A 16,467-nucleotide genomic window follows, 5' to 3' on the forward strand; every position below is an offset into this window, starting at 1 on the left:
CAAGATCTCGTATGAGAGCCTTCTTGTCATGAAGGAAGTATGTTCTAGACTTTTAGATGAGACTGGGCTATTAGGATCCAAACTTGTCACTTATGGATCCTAACAGTAAGCTAGTGTCAGATATAGGTGATTTGTTGCTTGACTTAGGATGGTATTGGGGACTTGTAGGAAAGCCGAATTATCTCTCAATCACTCGATTGGAAGTAACATTCACAAGTGATGTTGTGAGTTAGTTTCTTGACTCTAAGAACAAGTCACCATGATGCAATAATTTGCATTTTGAGGCATCTTAAAGGCGCACCTGGGAGATATCTCTTTTATTAGGATTAGGGTCACATCCATATTTAGTAATAATGCAGACTGGGCTTGGTCACCTTTCGATAGAAAATCCACAATTGAGTATTATAGTGTCTTTGTTTGTGGTAACTTGGCTCCTTGCAAGAGTAAGAAATGTAGGGTCAATTAGAATATAGGATCATGACTCACTGCATGTGAACTTGTTTGGTTGAAGAACATGTTGGAAGAACTGGACTTTTCACATTCTCAATCTATGGAGTTGATATGTGATAATCAAGCTGCCATCCATATTGCCTCCAACCTGATCTTCTATAAGCCGACAAAACGCCTTGAAATTGACCGCCACTTTGTTCGGGAGAAACTTATGTTGAAGCTCACTTCTACCACTCATGTGAAGTTTGATTTGCAACTTGCTAATTTATTAACTAAAGCCTTGGGAGTGCTAGTGTCAAATTCATTGTAACAAGCTAGGAGCATTTGATATATATGCTCCAACTTGAGGGGGAACTTTAATGGTTATTTTGGTCATTTAACATTATTACTATGTCCTAGTATTATGTTGGTAAATGCCTGAGTTAGTAAGGGTATTATAGTCATTGGAAATGTACTTGACATATACTATAAATTGAGGGAAAGAGACCTATCATTGCGATAAAGTCTTCCATTTTACCTTATTATTCAACAATAACCAACACAAAATGTAAACAAGGTGTCAAAGAATCAACTCTACTATTTATTAAGGGAATCCACAATAACTTTGCCTTAATATTCCTAGAAAGTTCTTCATTATTTCTATTAAGGGAAAAAGACATTGACCCCCTTGAGGTTTGACAAAAAGACATTGATCTCCTTGAAATTTCAAAAATCTTAGGGACCTCCCCTAAGGTTTCAAGAATTCTAGGGACCTCCCTTAAGCTTTACCAAAAAAGACACAAACCTCTTCTTGTATTTTGTAAAAAGACAAGCCTTTTGAAGGGAGGTTTGTGTTCTTTTGAAAAACCTTAGGGGAGGTTTGTTTCATTATTGAAACCTCAAGGGAGGTCAATGGAAATTTTGTAACCTCAAGGGAGGTCTTTGTTTTTTTTGCCAGACCTCAAGGGAGGTGAGTGTTTTTTGCCCTTTTGTAATCCTTGGTTTTAAAATTCAAATGCATTCAAATGAGGGATATGAATGTAAAATGTATTTCAATTTTTTTTTTTAACAAAAAGTAAGAGGCCACTTAGCAGTGAGTTATTTTTTTCCCTATAAAACACTACATTTGATCGTAATGTGAAAATTTTTTTCTTCAAAAGGGGGAAAAAAAAAAAAAAAAACAGAAAGGGCACAATGGTGAAGTCCGCTCTAAGCCTACCACTCAAATTGCTCTCTGGCTTTCTTTCTACCTCCTACATCGCACCTTTATTAATTTCATTCTCTTAGCCATTCTCCTCTGTTATTTCCATCAACAAATTTTCATTTACAGCAAAAAAGTTTTCCTTGGGTGTGCACTTCAGATTCCTAATTTTCTTCTTCAAAATTTGGCAATCTAATGGTGATTAGATTAATTGGCAGCAGTGGAGGTCCCAAGTCGCGTGGGGAGTAGACATAAGCATCTAGACATAGGGTTGTAGAGTAAGAGGCTTATCAAAGGGAGTTGGATTTGTTGGCAGTGGGGTTTGTGCCATGCGGTGGTGCCAGGCATTGGAGGTGGTGGTCATGCTAGGCGCTAATGGGTGGTCAAATCTGCTGGCAGTGGCTGAATCTTGCAATGGTTGCTTTGCCCTCCCTTGTTCACCCTCTTGCCTTCAAGAAGATGGGGTTAAAGCCCTCTTGGTTGTCTTCTTGCAACAATATGGGACGAGGAAAAAGGCCCGCCTCTGCTTCCGTTTTGTTATCTATGAACCAAACCAGTCAGTCTAAGTTGACTCACGTTATTCATTTTTTTTAATCAATTCAAATTTAAAAATAAAATTCAGTTTAATTTTGTGAAAAACAATTAAAAAATTCCTCAAAATACGTTTTTTTTTTCTAAAAAAATAATAGTAACTTTTCAAAGTGATTGGAAGAGGAGGTTGAGAGAGAATAAGTCTTGAATTCAACTTAAAAATATTGTAAAATAGGATATACTAATTTCATAATTTTGTTAATAAATATATAACTAAATTATTCAAAAAATAATTTTCTTGAGTAATTACATTTCCTTAACTTTTGTTTCTAAAGTTAATTATTTCTTTCTCATATTTCATACATTTAATCATTAATTTTTAGAAATTTTCATCCCTCACAATTGAAAGCAATGGGGGATGCAAATTGCGCATGGCCATGGCTAGCTAGTTAAACAAAATGCGTTCTCTCATTTTTATTTTTTATATTTTATTTTTGATAATAATTACGAAAAAAGGGTTAAGGGAAGAGAAATAAAATAAATGAAGAAAAGTTTAGTTATACAACCAAAAGAACTTAAATTGTTTTAAACAGTACAACTAGGAAAAAAGTCAAGGCTGTATAGCAAATTGTTGGAACTGTGGATATTATACAATCTACCATTGCTATTAAAGGATGATCTCTTGTTGCTCTGTTACTCAACCTATAGTTACTATTGAGCGATTGTTTCCCTTTGCCCTCTTAGTTAATCTTAGTACATCATGCAAGTTCTCCAATGATGACAGCGCAAATAAACCATCTTGAATTTGCACAATGTGAGTGTAAACATGAGGCATGAGAGCTAGGGACTAGCAATAGGAGCAGGTGGAGGTGTGCTAGAGGGGACAAGGAGGAGAAGATGAGGACTCTTCAATTTTTTTTGAGCACCCTCATTATAATCCATATTTTCTCGAATTCTCGCCATATCTGTGGCCACTAGAAAAGGGTATGAAAGACTCATTCGAAAGATCAATACGAAATTGCATGAAAATTAGGATATGGAGGGAACTATAGGGAAAAAAAAAACATTTGATTTCCTTTTAGAGACACCAATCATATGATTAATAATGAAACTAGGAAGGTTCACATATTTGTGTTTTAACAAAGTGTGCATCTACAAAAGATCAATTCTAGTGACAGCATGCCTAGAACCAAAAATGGGGTTGGACTATGTGAGCAATTGTATGGTGGAGGATTCTATAATGCTTTGACAAACATGAGGACTTAAGTCTCACAAGTTGCTCCTTATATTTGAATTTGAAAAGTATTTTTAGGTCCCTTTTTTTTTTTTTGTGTTTCCTTTCTAATCTGCCATGGAAGAGATTCCATCCAAGGGGAGAGAGAGAGAGAGAGCAAGGTTCCTATGGTCTCGAGTGTTAGCTCAACATGCACTCTTGTGGTATAACTATGGATGGAGAGTTAAGTGTGATACAGAATCAATGATATCATAGTAAGTGTTTGACAAGGAGGAGAAAAGGATGATTCAACCAAAGAAGAATTCCAACCCTTAGAATTGAAACAGAAAAGCTTTTGAATTAAAGAAAGAAAAATCTATTTGAATTAAAGAAAGAAAAATCTATTTGAATTAAAGAAAGAAAAATCTATTTGAATTAAAGAAAGAAAAATCTATGGTACAAAATGCATAGGATACTGAATCATAGATGTGAAATGTTATAAGGGTTTTCAAAAAGAGTAGGTGAGAGAGGAGAGATCCTAGTTCTTTAAGGAGAAGAGATAAGGGCAATGGTGTGCTTAGGCAGTGGTGTGATAGTCATGCCCAAGAGGGTGAGAGACGTGTCAGTTGACTCAGTAGAGGGCATGGTTGTTTGGTCATGTGATGGAGAGGCAAAAGGCAAATGCATGGCATGCGTCGACTATTGGCCTTGCTCTTAGACGTTCAATGATTCCTCGCCCGTGACATCGATTAGAGCTTTTGTCCTTTCCAATACAGAGCCTTTTTGCACTTTCATGGTTGTATGTGTAAACTTCATCAAAGATCCACCTCAAGTTTGTGGTCCCAGCATTTAACAGAGGAGTTGAGGCTCACACTAGATGATGTATGAGGGATGTCTTGATAGATAGGGGTTGAGGATCATGGGTAGACACAAACATAACCTTACTTGAGAATGAGGGTTATGGAGCAAAATGACAATTGTGATATGGGTTAGGGCATGGAATCAAAGAAGGATTTTAGCATAATTGGTTTTGGTGTATGGGTAAAGTGGGAAATGAAGGTTATTAATATAGATCAAAATTTAAAAATATCCCCGATTTTTGAGTAGCTGTTTCAAAATAGACTCCACTGCCTGTCCTTGAAACCATTGATCAACTTATGAGTTATTTTTGCATAAATCCTCCAAATTTTATCCACTCATTGAAATCATCAAAACTAGATCCAAATAAGATTCATTTTGAATATTTGTGCTGGACAAAATTATTTGCTTTAAAACTATTTGAGAGCCCAGAAAATAGAAATTTAAATCTTTAAATTAAATTTCTTTAAACTAATCATATACTTTTTTCGGTTCTGGAGAGAGCTGGGTTTGCCCTTCTTCGGTTGGTGAATTGGTAGCGATTTCTTTCACAGGCTTTGGTAGGAGAAAGGATAAGGTAGTCCTATGGATGTATGGAATACTTGAAGTTTTATGGGGTTATGGTTGGAGCATAATGCAAGGGTATTCAATGGCAAGAAATTAAACTGGGTGCTAGTTTGGGATAAAATTCAGTATTTGGCCTCACTGTGGTGCACTGTTTTGGGTTTTTTCAGAGGAATAGTTTCAATGAGTTACATAGAGATTGGAGCAACATTTTGGCATGGTGATCTTTTATTTTTGGGTATTTATCAGTTGTTTTTTTGTGGATTGCTCCAGGCCTTTTTTGGGAGATGTCTCATTCTCACTCACGTAAATTCTCTTCCTATTAATGAAATATTATTTTTATATCAAAAAAATAAAAAATAAAAAAATAAAATTTCTTTGAAAAATCATTTAAGAAATGGGGCAATGAGTTGGCTTTTGTTTGGAAATTTTCAATGTATCTTAATACATTGAAATCACCCCGATCATAATTATCATGATAGAGTCTGAAATAAATACACATAGAAAATTCAAAATTCCAAGACACACATAGATCAGTTCATAATAATATATTCAATCATCTATTGTACAGAAGTGAATTTGTTTTCACATTGAAATAAACTTATTTTCATATGAAGGCTTGATGAAAATTTCAGTTAATTGACTATTAGTATGCATATATTCTTATACAATATATATTAGCAATATGATTATAAAGAAAGTAATGCTTTATTATGAATTTAGTACATGAGTGATTACTAGGATTCTTTGATAAAAATATAGCATTTGTTAACACAAGCTAGGCAAAAATCTAAATAAAATATTGTAGTCAATTATTTCAGCTTCAGTGCTTAGTGCAATAGAATTTTGTTTATAATTAAACCATGAAGTTAAATAATAATAATGAAATTGAGTAGTACCACTAGTGCTTTTCTGTCAATGATACATCTTCTAAAATCAACATCATAATATTCTAAATAAATTTTAATCAATACACTCGGGATGCCAAGGACCCATATTTTGTGACCCATGTAAATATTTGAAAATATTTGATCAAAATACAAACAGGACAAACATTAAATTGAATCTGATGCCTATTAGTAATTGAATGTCACAGAGATCTAATATACATAACAAGGTTTATTGTCAATTACTTCACCTTTCTCATCGAAATCAAGTTTTAATATGCCAACTTCATATTGCTTTATTTGCAAACTGAAGTAATAGAAGACTCATTTGAAATTTAGTTTGCATCGTCTTAACTAAAAATCTTTACATAAAGATTAGTCATTAGCACAAAAAATGGTATCATCCACGTATATTTGAACAAGTATCATTGTTTATAGAGTTTATAAAAAAACTTCCTTTAGCAAAACAATTATCAATCAAGAAGTGGCTGCATCTGTTGCACCATGCATATGGAACTTATTCAAACCGTATAGTACTTTTAAAAGTTTGTTAGTATGATTAGGAAATCTTTTTTTTTTTTTAACCAAGGTGCTTTGCATACTCTTCAACAAAACCATTTGAGAAACCACTTTTCACATCCACTTAGAGTTTAAAATTTTTGAAACGTGCAAATCTAAGTAACATGTGAATTGCTTCTTATCTAGTAACAAGAGTGTGTCGCTGTGTCTCATCATAATCAACGTCTTATTCTTGAGTATATGATTATCTAAACCAATCTTGCTTTATTTTTAAATTACATTATCATGTTCATCTAGTCTGTTTCTGAAACTCATTCCGTGTCTATAATTGAGTGATTTATTGGTTTAGGAACAAGTGTCAATAAATTATTTCTTCTGAGTTGATATATTTAATCTTGCACTATATTCATCCAAAACTAATCAAATTTAGTCTCTTCAAAAGTTTTATGTCTTTGATGTGAAAGAAAAGCATAATTATTGCCAAATGTCTAAGAGAAGATCTCTTGTTTTTATACATGCATTGAGGTTAGTTATGGTTACTCATTGAGTGTTGGGGCAGATGTTTCCATTCTTTTGGCTTTTGAGTCTAATGTCTATGAGTTGGCTCATTCTATAGATCGTGTTGTCAATAGTTTATTAGTCACTGCAAGAATATATAGTTTTTTATTGAGACATTTTTGTCATAATTAAAAGACCTTGCAAAAAATTCATTTTTTGTAGGATTTTTTTTTTTAAATAAAAATCTTCCTACTAAAAACACCAAATAGTATTCCCACCTGTGATTTAGATAGGTGAAGTTCTTAAGTGGCGAAATGAAGATTTTTATCATAAAGAGGTTAAAACTTTTGTGGTAAATTTGTAAAAATTTTCTCAAAAGAAGGGTGAAAGTATTGTGGCTGTAGCATTTCATTACAAATTATGAGTTTGTAGCAATTAATTTTCGTCACAGAATATGATTTGTGTATTGTTTTTTCAGCTGCAATTTGCTTTCTTTGCAAACATTAGATTATTCTAAAATGCCTATGCTTCCCTCTTCCTCAATTACAAACACCAGATACAGAGACAATGCCAGTCTCTTCTTTCCCTACTCTTCTATTACCATAAAAGCCATCCATCCTTTCCTTCCCGCTTCCCTCTGCCACCACCTGCCACCCCTTCACTCTGCTGTTACCCACTACCTGTTCACTCCTTCCCTTTTCGATCACAGATTGGGCCTCAGAAGCGCAGTTGTGCTGTCCTTGCTTTCACTAACAGCACCCAGGCAGTGGCACACACCGAGTCATATTCGTTCTCAATGTCAATCCTGCTAGCTGCATTGCTTGCCCTCTGATGAGTAAAAGCAAAACCTCAGAATTGCTAATTTGAGGAGATTCTGAGAGCCTACCTGAACCAGCCTTTGTTTTTTTTTTTTTTTCCCCTAAAGTAATTGCAAATTTTTCAACAGCAAGTGTAAATCTTTTTTCATTTTGAAGAATTTTTTTTTTTCTAAAATTCAATTTCAGATTGTCATTTTCCTATTTCCATGATTAAATTGGGGTACAATTTTTCTTTTAATGACAAGATCAATTTATTATTATTATTATATAGTATATACCCATGGTATGCTACTGTGTGAAGATCAATTTATTGACGTTTTAGAATTGGTGTCCAAAATGTTTGAAATTTGCTTGCTTGCTTGCTTATTTGGAATTGGTGTGAACTGAGAAGCACCCTGCGATTTTTTCTTGGTGTGACATCAGTTGTGATCTTGAATTCTTTACTAGTATATTAATGGCATTAAAGTTTGGGAATTGATCGGTACTTTTTTTTAAAAATTTTTGGGAAATCAGGACATGCAAATTAAATGATCTTGAGATTGTTCCTTTTATATTCAAAGATCAATGATATCATCTTTTGTGTGAACCAACAAAAGAAGTAACCCTACCTTTTGTCATCAGATCTGTTTTGTTCACATTATGGGTGTAAAACTAAGGAATGAAGTCTCCCTCTTGTAATCTAAAAGTTTCAATCCAGTGGGTTCATTTATTGCATCAACACCATAAATGGTGGGCCTAGGCTTACAACATCCACTGTTTTTACTGCATAACGAAAAGCAAGACTTGAGAATGTGAGAACTAATTGGACTGATTCCCCTGCATTTTCTTTTATTGGAAATTTATCAGTGTCATAGAAATGTGATACTAAAGTAATATATAATGTGTAAAATAAAATAAATTTCAGCCTAATTTATTACAAAAATTATTGTATGATTAAATTTAAACAACAAATACATTTTAATTTATCATGAAGATCTCATTTATTCAAATTGAAATTTGGCATGTTTATGCTTTTATGTGAGTATGATTGGATGTGGATTCTTTCATACTAATGTTTAATATAAATAAGGACCAACGATTTGAATTCTTTCTATGTTCTTTGGTGATGACATTCCAATGTATTCTTTTGTCTCAATGCTTATATAACTTTAGATATCAAATGGTTTAATATAATCACAGTAAGTAATGTAATAATAATATATTCGCGGTGATTTTGCATTTCCTTACAAACACCAAAAAGTTAACCTATTGTTAATCTATCAAAAGATAGTCTTGTAAAAGGGGAAACAAATAGTTCTATCAAAATGTTTGGCCAAGAAGTTGGTAGTTGTGCTCGACTTAGAGAATCACCAACACTTTGTGGAGACTACTTTTTAGAGAAAGTTGCCCAAGTATGATTTGTTTTGCAATTCCATTTTTTCTATATAAATGATTGTTGGTATATTTAAATTCTAAAAAAATTTTCAATTGTATGGATGATGAAACAATTGAAAATTTAGGAATGAAGTGATTGCGTACATGTGAGTTAATTATTCACAATGATCCTCATGAGTTTTTACTGCCTATTCCTACTTTACCATTAATTCTTTGGCATAACACATTCAATATGATGAAATTTATGCATGAGATAAACTTGAGTTTTGCTTCGTACTCTCGAATTTATCAATTTTTAATTTTGATTAGCTTGGTCATGGTGAGTTGTATCTCCTGTTGTTTCATGTGATTGATTCTCTAGATACCATTTGTTTAGTTTAATTTTAGGGCTTGTATGTGGCTTGAGTATGCTAAAATAATCTACATTTGTGTAATTGGTCCAGTTTTTGCAGATACATGGTTTAATGGACAAGAGTTGGATGGATATTACTCAGCGTACTCTCCCCGAGTTTGTCAACAGAGTGAATATGTACCTTGATTTTGCATTTGCCCGTGTTGTGAGGGGAGATAAGATTCCTTGTCCTTGTTACAATTGTATTAATTCATTTTTTAGAACTTGAGATGGTGTGTTCATGCACCTGATTTTACTTGGTATCGTAAGGCATTATAATGGTGGCATTATCATGGCGAAGAGTACAAGGAACAGAGTGGGGGAGAGCACTGACAGTGATCAAGAACATGTTGAGCAACCCTAAAATTTATCAAACTGTATTCTTACTTGATAACCATTTTTTTTAAAGACCTCTAGGCAATAGTAAAGCCCAAAATTAGTTTGACGAAGTACTCCTACTTATTACCCTTATGCTTTTATTTTTGTCAATGTGACCATGAGATATTGATCAAAACAGAAAGGCTACACTGTTACCTCAATATCGTTTAACTAAAGGCTAGTTGATGTCATTATATAGGGTTAATAGGTGAGAAAATTAAGGTCCATAATCCTCCCTCAAAATCCTCAGTGATTTCGGAAACACAAATTGGTGCACAATGTTCATTTTTATTTGCCATTATGCGTTTCATATATGCAGATCATAGCTAGAGCATCACATTTAAGGAGAATTTCCTGACTTCTTCCACTTTTTCCTAGCACAAACCTAAATTAGTGCTCCCCATTGAGCTCTTGCCTGGATATCCAATGACCCAAAACTAGTATGAACTCTTTACCAGCCAAGGTCCATGGACTTTAATGAACTTGATTTGAGTTTTTAATGAAATTGCTTTGAAGAAACTCCGAAACAGCATGTTCTGGTAGTTCTGGAGATTTATGTTCTTGCTTTTTCCTTTTCTGTTTTTTTTTTTTTTTCTTTCCCTCTCTTTCTTGTAAGCTTGTTCTACATTGCTCAAACGCCCTTTATGATAGTTTCGTGCATTTCTTATCTAAAAGGTGAGAGATAGCACTAGCATGGGTAGGGCGAATAATAGACAACATATTACAAAGAAGCTAATGTTGGAAATCCTTGTAGAGTTACAAAGGTGGTCTGCAATGATGGTCAAGAGTTTATTACGAGGATTGAAACGATATTTGGACGACATGCTTTGTTAGATGTTGAGAAGTGGAGCAAAATTTCCCCGCGCTATTGAGAAGATGATGAATATTGTTTATGCAAGTAATTGCGTTACATACTTTTGTATATAATTGCATTAGGTTTCTCTCTATAACTTGTGAAGTATTTGTTCTCGGTTTGCATCTTCTGTTCCACACCATGCACTAGTTTATTGTCTAAATTTATTATTTTGTAAATTTCACTTTACCAATGTTGCATTTTGTCATGCGACTCATGCAAGTTTAGCATGGCAACCTCATGCCAGAAAACTCAAGAATGTCAAAAAGAAAAAAACGCGAAATAAAGGAAAATAAAACAAGAAGTGGAGTCATCATTTTAGTTTTTGAAGAGGAAAAATAATAAAAACTCTAAAGAGTCTAAGAAAATAGAGAATAAGTTTAGAATATATATGTATGCAGAGAAGATGGATGACCAACCGTTATAAGGATAATTGGTCATGCAATTCAAAGAATGGTTATTGCTATTACGATATATGCCTAAAGAAAAAGTTAAACAGAAAGATATGAAATGGAAAAGAAAGACCCCTTTGGTCATCTAATGAGATACTCTTTGTCAAAAAGCACTCAAACATGAGTTTGGGAAGCCAAGAGATTACTCTATATAAAACAATGACTTTGACTTGAGGTAACTTAGTTTTATATTTTTAAAAATAGTGTAAAATGAGTAGTGTTAATAGGGGAGAATATGTTTGATGAGTACTATTGATTTGAAAAACATAATTGGAATAACATAAGGAAATTAAAGTTTGGAAACCTAATGCTTTATCATTATCTATTGATCAATTTTAAAAGAGAGGGCTTTTTGGAAACATATTAGGTTTGAAAACTTGGTGGCACTCCATTCTTATAGAAGACTGACAAACATGTATAGGACAAACTCTCACTATTTCATAATGCATGCCCCTCTCGACCTAATCCCATCAGTTGAGGTGTCGACTTCCTTTGATCATTTGATTTTAGGGATAAAGGGAATAGAACATAATTTAGTATAATCTTTCTACTATTTCAGTATCAGTTGAGACTAGGTTTGTAGAAGAATGAAAAGAAATCAATATGCAACATTCAGTCTCAACAAATCACAAGAGATATGATGGAAATACATGTTTTTTTTCATTTGACCTAATCTTGTTGGTTGGGGCCTTAAATTCCCTCACATCAAGGGAATGTGGATTCCTGCCTTGCTTAGGGGTCTTCCTACTATCCCATTGTTAATAAATGCCAGGCTTTTGGAGGCAAAACAAATATTTGAAAAAGAAAAAACCACCCACATGGGATACGTACATGAAAACCATGGCCAAAAAATTTCTCTAAAAAAGAAGAGGTCACATATATTTGGAACCCCTTGCTACAATATATTAGTGACGTCGTAAAAATCTGATCAAATAAGTATTTTTCTTTTGCCAAACTATCTAAGCACATGGCCAAAAAAAAAAAAAAAAATCTTAGCAAAAGCTCAATTTTCTTTTCTTCCATGTTCAAATCTTTTGCAACAAAATATTACTAGCACAAATTTGAAAAATGACTCAATATATAAAATCCCTTAAAACAAATAAATATCATTTGTATTTATTTTTAAAAATTATTCTTTGATAGGTATATGAATCATTAAAAAAATATATATATAAATCTTTAAATGTTAAGTAGGTGACCCGAAATATAAAGTGGATATAAGTAGTCAATAATATAAGTACTAACTCCCTTAATGGGCATCCCAAGAATTAAAATTCGGGACACACATGTTTGGTGTCAAGTTCAAGTATTGAGAGAGATGGGAAGATGCCAATATGGGATAAAGAGATAGGCTACTATCTTCTCATTGTGTAGCTCAAACTAATTAGTGCAAGTGTCTAATGAATAAAAAAAAAATTAAATAAGGGCCGATTGAATTTATGAAAATACAAAATAAGAGAAGAGAGATAATTATGCAATAAGGGTGGATGTGGATGTCAATGGAACAGCAAACAGCAAAGCAAAATATTTCTTTTCTTACTTTAGCCCACATTCAAGGTCAATTCATTCGACCATTCACAAAATATTTGACATAGTGTCAAAGCCAGCCGACTACTAGGTTTTTTTCCCTTTGATTTTTTGTCTTCTCGGTTTCGTGACTATTGTGGTTTTGTTTTCTCTTTTGGAATTTTTCTCTCCTCTTTCAGTACTTCTGTGCCTGCGTGGCTGCTAGCACAACAGGTTTCTGGGTTGCCATTTATTCCTCCATTTTATGTCCTTGTGATTGTCTATTGATTTTTTTTTAGTTCGATCTCTGTTTTGATGTTAACAAAACACTTGTATCTCATGTATGCATTTACCGTTTTTTAACAGGTTCATGATTCAGCACACACATGAGATAATGGACATGGAAGCTAGAAGGAACCTAAAGATCACACACTCAGGTGCATTCCATAATACCAGAAGAGCAAAAGAAGAAGACACTTAATTTAAGTTGTATATGCATTTAATTTTTATTATCTGGTCTGTAATAATGGATGCATTTGCATGATATGGATGAAAGCTTAGAACGACCATAAATAGACCCTAGTGTAATGCCCCGACCCTTAATACGGCCCCAGAGTGCTACTATAAATACATATCCTATACAAATCCTATAAATATACATAGCCACTCGCCCTAAACAAGGACACATGGGTATTCAATAATGATTTGTTCTCACATATCTTGCAAAAAACATAAATCATTCATATGGATTCTAATAGACATACCAAAATATCTAAATATTCCTTACATGTATTCAACCGTATGTAAAACATAAACTATATTACATTCCCAAAAACTAACCAGGCTAACAACCCAGTACTCATACAAAAACTTACGCTAACTAACAAAACCCTACACTCCACAACCTCTCTAAACGACTAGGACCGATTTCCTGTAACTCCTGAAAATAAGGTTGTAAGATTGGGGTGAGACACTTCTCAGTAAGGAGGAAGATATTACATCAATGTGTGACTATACAATTATATCCTTATTTGAAAACTGTTACGTAGATTGCACATTCTCAATAATGTAATATGCATGTATATATATAGTACATATATAAACCCCTGATAATATAAAATCCAGCATCATTACAAGTGAAAGTTCCCGGGATTAGGGTAGGATACATGCCCATACACTGTACAATCCCTCTGCCTGGTACTCAGACCTGTGACTCTGCTTGGTAAAGCGTTTAAATCATGTATATGCATATTTAGAACACTGACCAGCTTGAAACTATTATAACTATGTCAGTAACTCCCCATGGCAAGGGTTGTGCGATAAGAGAACACTAATCGAGCCCTGTACGTATAGGCATCGTCAGGTATCCTATCATACTACAGTCTAACTTGACCATCACCACCCTGATCCCATTTGACCAGTGACCCTTCTTACCAAGCTTACTACTAGGTACCCACACTGAATAATAACTACGTGTGGTTGCACTGTACCTCTGTTTTGGCAACAGTACCGAGCCTACATAATATAAGCTTTTTAAGACTTCATATACTATTGAGACAACCTGCGGTCCCAATATCATATATATAATTTACATTAAAACATAATAACCTGTGCAATTCCAGTATTTTCACAATCTCATTCATGCATACTTTCATTCATACTATGGTAAAAATCGGCTCGTCACCTCTCGATTTTACCCTTTTCTAATACTTGGCACGGTATCTAACCGACACTTGTTTTCTGCAATTTCTGATAATCACTTGGAACTTTAGTCCCCATAGTCATATACATACATCTCAAATCAATATAGATTCAATTCATATCATGCGTCACACTTATTTGATCATATATATACATTTCATATAAACTGGTTCATAAAATATCATTTCTGTTGCTAATAAGAGTTTCAAGCATCTTCTACTTTAGTATTAGTGCAAATAAAGTAGTTTAAGAAATTTGGAGATCATATGCCAAAAATCTCATTTTTGCCAAAATCGTAAAATGGTGAAAACCGTAAGGATCGACATTTTTTCCCGGTAAAACTTTGCAAATATGCAGTCCATAGGTACATATAAACATAAGCTACATCTCCTGTGGTTTCTTTTTCTAAAAATACTGATGTAAACAAATCCCCTTACCTTAATCCCGAAAATTGAAATACAGACGGATTGATCCAAAACAACGACTCGGGATCCCCAAAACCTAAAAACCGAAGATCATTAGTTCACTATAATGTCGACTACTACATAACTATCGAATAAAAAACAAAATCTGATCCTTACCTCGATTTTAGAGAAAACCCCAAAAATCATCAGATCGAAAATTTGATCCGCTATAACTGTAGAGATTCTCCTCCTAACCCACGTAATGATGTCAGATTATTGATTTCGGAAACAGACGACACGGAATCCTAGAGGGATAGAGGGTTGGTTTGTGTCTTAGAGAGGGACAGAGAGAGAGAATTGAGTTTCTTATTCATTAAACAACTAAATAATATTTATAAACAAGGTTGACCTGGCAAGCCTCGTCGACGAGTCGCAGTTCTCGTTGACAAGCCGAAGAAGGTTGCTCGTGGCCAAGAGTGTTACCTCCTCAACGAGCCTGAGATTTCAGAATCTCTGAAAAATCCCTTGGTATCTTCTCGTCGACAGGTCCCTGCGTCTTGTCGTTGAGCCGCAGAAGAAACTTCATCGACGAGAAATGGAGCCTTGTCGATGAGCTTCGTTGTTTTATCTTTTTTTACTTTCCCTTCTCTTTTCCTTTATTTATTTTTCGAATTTGGGTCCCTACACCTAAGGACCAGCACACTTCACAGACTAAATCGTATAAAAAGGTTTAAATTGGTTAGAATCAAAATCGAGGCAAAAACAAAACCTTCAGTCGAACGATGTTGGATTTTTGGCTGAGTTAAAGAGTCTCGGTTAACCGACCCCTTTTGTACTAAATGACTCAGTTGACCAAACCTACCACGTGAGACATGTGCTATAAAGCCTCGGTCAACCAGACCATTTACTACTTAAAGAGCTCAACCAATTGAACATGGTCAAAAGTAAACATCTAACATGGCTCGGTCGATCAACCGAATTTGAACGTAGCTTCCATGGTCGATCGAACCCAGAACTTGACTTTTCCTACCTGCCCCGAACGAATGAACTATTAGTTCAAAATACCCTCAGTTGACTGAACTTGCCCACTCGGCATACCGACCTAAGCCACGGTCAGCTAAACCTACGAAGGTTCGGGAAATCGCCTCGACTCGGTCGACCGACCCCTTGCTTTGGTCGACTGAACCTCTCGGGTTGAGTTATTTTCCAGCATTAATTAAGCTTAATTTTTTCATTAAACAATCTAGAAAATACCAAGCGTGCCCCCAAATGGTCATATTTTCAAGAAGTCTATATATACCCCTTCATTAGCCAAAATTGGTAACTTTGATTAACTCTAAAATTCTTTCTAAACCTTTGTTAATCAAAATTCCCCCAAACCAATTTTTATAGTTAAAATCTTTCTTTTGGGGCAAAATTTTTTATCCAAATCTCTTCCATGCTTTTACTCCAAAATCATTTTTGAGTAGAGTATTTTATTTATGGCATTTTACTTGCACTAACTCTCACTTGTTCTTTATGTTCTAGAAATCATTTTTTTGATAGTATTGCTTGCATTCTCTCGATTATTTATTTGATAAATATTTTGGGAGAAATTATTTATAGCACAAATATTTTATTGAGTGTAAATTCCTAAATTTTTTAAATTTTCTTTATTTGCAAAAATATTTATAGGAGAACATAATACTCATATTTTCATATATTTCATTTATACATAAATTGTTAGATAAGCACCCTTACTTTACTGAGCAGATTGCATATCATAAGAGAATGTATGTATTTGAGTTTTAATGATGTACATCTCTGCTTGTATTTAGAAGCATGTTTATATGTACGAAAAATATTTTTATTGTATCGATCGGGTTCAACCCGTTAATTGAATTGGGGAGT

The 16,467-nt window shown here is 34.0% G+C and overlaps 1 long non-coding RNA gene across 1 annotated transcript in view; it reads left to right on the forward strand.

Annotated features, from left to right (window-relative positions):
- LOC131156394 (uncharacterized) overlaps positions 1–10,608 on the forward strand; it is a 32,542-nt gene extending 21,934 nt beyond the window's left edge. The window contains exon 2 of the long non-coding RNA XR_009136982.1: positions 9,336–10,608. This is a non-coding gene — a long non-coding RNA (uncharacterized LOC131156394). The remainder of the gene's footprint in view (positions 1–9,335) is intronic.
- Positions 10,609–16,467: the final 5,859 nt, after the last annotated feature.

Source organism: Malania oleifera, chromosome 5 (genome assembly GCF_029873635.1).
Source record: "Malania oleifera isolate guangnan ecotype guangnan chromosome 5, ASM2987363v1, whole genome shotgun sequence".
Lineage (NCBI taxonomy): Eukaryota > Viridiplantae > Streptophyta > Magnoliopsida > Santalales > Ximeniaceae > Malania > Malania oleifera.